The 3,592-nt window shown below is 35.2% G+C and overlaps 1 protein-coding gene across 3 annotated transcripts in view; it reads right to left on the minus strand.

Annotated features, from left to right (window-relative positions):
- LOC128859320 (serine-rich adhesin for platelets-like) overlaps positions 1–1,150 on the minus strand; it is a 73,861-nt gene extending 72,711 nt beyond the window's left edge. Inside the window, exon 1 of one of the 3 annotated variants that reach the window (XM_054096260.1) lies at positions 1,044–1,150. The gene's annotated coding sequence lies outside the window, so the exon portion shown is untranslated. The remainder of the gene's footprint in view (positions 1–1,043) is intronic. The other 2 variants (XM_054096261.1, XM_054096263.1) reach the window with 2 other exon arrangements.
- Between the last annotated feature and the right edge of the window lie 2,442 nt (positions 1,151–3,592).

The raw sequence follows: 3,592 nt of genomic DNA on the forward strand, positions 1-3,592 counted from the left end.
GGGCATAATCAAGAACATAAAGTTATGAAAAATATGGCTTAAATTAGCAAGACACCAGCACCACTGCCATCGACGACGACACACGTGCACAGAAGGTGATCGAACGCGCACAGCCGGTTGTGCTGCAAAGTGGTTTGCACAAACACACACATCCAAATGCTACAGGTATCATTTGGCAAGTTAAGCAAGTATGTTTGTATGTATGTTAACGCAACGCGCATGCTTTACAGCTGATTTATTTAGTTTCATGTAATACGAACTGCCAGCGGTACTTGTGTGCTACAAGAATGTGTTTTTTGTTATTGTTGTCACTTATTATGAAAAAGGATTCATACCAGCGCAAGCAGCAGATAAACAAAGTGCCGGAATTATTAGGGTCGCGCGGTAATTGCGCTTCCGACGCGCAGCAGAGATATACGAATGTGGTGGTTCAAACGAAAGTTAAATAAAGAAATAAAAAGCTTATAACGAAGCGGTGAATTTGCATAAACGGCAAATTAATTTTTTGTTGGTTTATTTACTAATTTAAATTTTTAAAATTTAGTTTTATTATTGGTTGTTCCTCCCGCTATAGCTGTGTGTTTTTACTGCTTATGAATGTGCGCGCTCCCTTATGGATCGTCGTTTCCCCGTTTTAGCAAAATGCCCGGCGCTGTCTCTGTTGTCCCACCATTAACGAAATTTGCCGGTGGGTGGTAAAATTGAATTGATCCGGCTGAAGATACGCATAATCGCAATTTGAAATGGGTTGCTTCCGCGCAAGCAGTACCCAGCGCGGGGCTTTATATATTTTTGGTTCAAATAACGTATTTCTAATATTTTTTATAAGCGTTTTGACAACAATAATTATCTCCACTTGCTTCTTTCGTTACTGCAACACATTTACAACAAAAATAACAGCAAATGCTACAACAACAACAACAACTATTCACATTTATCACACCGCAAGCACACCTAATATTGAAAAATGTTTATAATTGATTTTCAGGCACGATAATATTTTATTGTTTTCGTTTTTAATTCACTTTACTTCACGCGCTCACAATGATTATCTCCTTTCCGCATTAGCTTCAGCGCATGCATTTCTAGAAACCTAAAACATTAACATCAATTTTGTAATCAAAATTTAGCACGACCTATTCCATTTCGTTGTTCGCGCTCAACTGCAAACCAACAGGCGCGAATCGAGCTCCAACCAACGCCGCTGTGTCCCCCGCCCCCCCCCCAACACAACACAACACGTCGGTTTTACACTGTGGAAAAAGAGTAATTCTCAGCAAATGCTATTATGCATAAATATAACAGTGAATGCCATTATAGGTATATAATAAAACCACATTTTTAACAAAAATTATATTATATTATATTATTACATAAAATTTAATAAAACCATATAAAAAGCAAAGAAGCAAGTATTTATGCAACTAAAATACTATGCACTTAAATAAACAAAATAGAAATGAGTACCGTACTTTAAAATTGTATATTTAACGGAGCTTTTATAAATGGTTTTTTTACAGAAATAAAGTAGTAATAGTTTTGCACATTTGTATATGAAAATAATGAATAAAAACATTAAACCAATTTTTTTTTTCAAATACAGTGTAGATACTCTCTTAGGCGGAAAATTTTTTTCCGTACACACCACAAATTCTTATGTTTTTTTATTGCCGCTCAAGGGAGCAACCCATCCCATATTATTAACTTTTTCCCACTTTCCTTATAACCGGACACCTTCCATTAGCAGATACATTTTTTAGTCTCTTAAGTGTCCGCGTAAGAGAGAGTACACTGTACTTCAAATGAAATATAATATTTAGGAAAATACCATTTCCCAATCAAAAAAAAATCCACTGCGAAATATGCATCCAAAAACTGCCTACAGATGGCGCGCATTTTCGGGCTGCCAGTTAGATAGTATTTGCATTTCCCTATGGGCATTTCCCTATGGGCATTTCGCATGGGCACGTTTTCAGGCAAAATTCAACTTTCGGTCTCCACTCACAATTTCTTAGCGATCACTCATATCCGAATTTAGGCAATAGTGGTAAATGGTTGTGGATTTTCGTTTACCAACAAGTTTTTTTTCAGTCATCTTTTCTATTACCGTCTTTCATTTCTTTCCTTGACGACGGCATCTCAGTCATTAAGTTTTCTGTACATATTTTTCAGTTCCACTATTTTTTGACAAGCCAGACTTGTAAACAAATTAAAAGACAAAAATAGAACGTAAAATCAAAGAACGTAACTGTACAGGACACTTATAGTACATTAAAATTAATTCCTTTATATAGATTTTGTTAGGCTATAAATTTGATAAATTGATAAATTCGTTCTGTTATTTCGTATATTTAATTGAACGTATAGTTTTCTCAGTCGGGAAGAACCTAAAGCACGGCATCAAGAGGAACATTGTTTCAAACCTAAGTTACATGTTTGCAAACATGGTTGATGGCTGCCGTAACATTGTCTCAAACATTTCAAAGAAAATGCGAATACTTATCCATATGCAAAAAAATTCTTGAAAATATTAATTATTGATGAATGCTTGGAGGAGGAATATATTGAACAGAAAAGTAAGGGAATGTGGTCTCAAGATTTTTACTTGAAAATATATACATTTTCGCATATTAATTTACTTAAGGAACTGAAATAGTCATCACCTGCAGAACCAAAAAATCTCTCGGATCTATTTGTTTATAAATTCAAAGAAACTTATCAAAAGGCTCTCTTTTTTAAATTTGTTTTTATATTCATCATTGTCGACCATCCAAAGCATTGCGTGCTTGTAATTTAAGTTTGAAACAATAATTCTCGTGTATGCTACGCCTAATGTTGAAAACAGTGAAGCCCGTAAACGCAATTCCGACCCAGCTGTTCCGATCAAACTAATAAGAACCCCATGTAAATGAAAAGTTCCTTCCTTCCGTATCGTAGTACCGTAGATTTTATTTCACGAGTGTTAAGAAAATCCCGTAATACCGACCCAGCTGATTGCTCTCTCACCACACAGTGTTGCCAAGCAGTACATTTCGAAATCATTTACAAAATAAGCTTAGAAAAATTATAATTTTTGTTAAAATAGCTTAAAAATACTGTTGAATAATGTTAATTATAGATAAATGAACTATTTGCATTTGTTGGTTTTTGGCTTTGGTTTATTAAACAATGAAAAATTGTAACTGATAACGCGGATGTGTGAAAAAGTGTGTAAGCAAAAATATCAATGGCAACATTGTGTAGATACAACCAAACACATACACACACAAACCGATGTAGTGAGTAAATATGTAATTAAAAGAACGCAGTTGTTCTCGGGGGTGAGTTTTTGTACACGGTAAGGACATGCGGTAAGGGATTCCGTGCAGTCTTCACTGTTTTCAGCATAATGAAATAAAATGAAATAAAATCTACGGTACTACGATACGGAAGGAAGGAACTTATCGTTTACATGGGGTTCTCATTAGTTTGATCGGAATAGCTGAGTCGGAATTGCGTTTGCGGGCTTCACTGTTTTCAGCATAAGACGTAAATAATTATTTTAGCTATCTGGCAATATTGTACTTCTCCCACACAATTCCTCATTTGCATC

Source organism: Anastrepha ludens, chromosome 3, assembly GCF_028408465.1.
Source record: "Anastrepha ludens isolate Willacy chromosome 3, idAnaLude1.1, whole genome shotgun sequence".
NCBI lineage: Eukaryota > Metazoa > Arthropoda > Insecta > Diptera > Tephritidae > Anastrepha > Anastrepha ludens.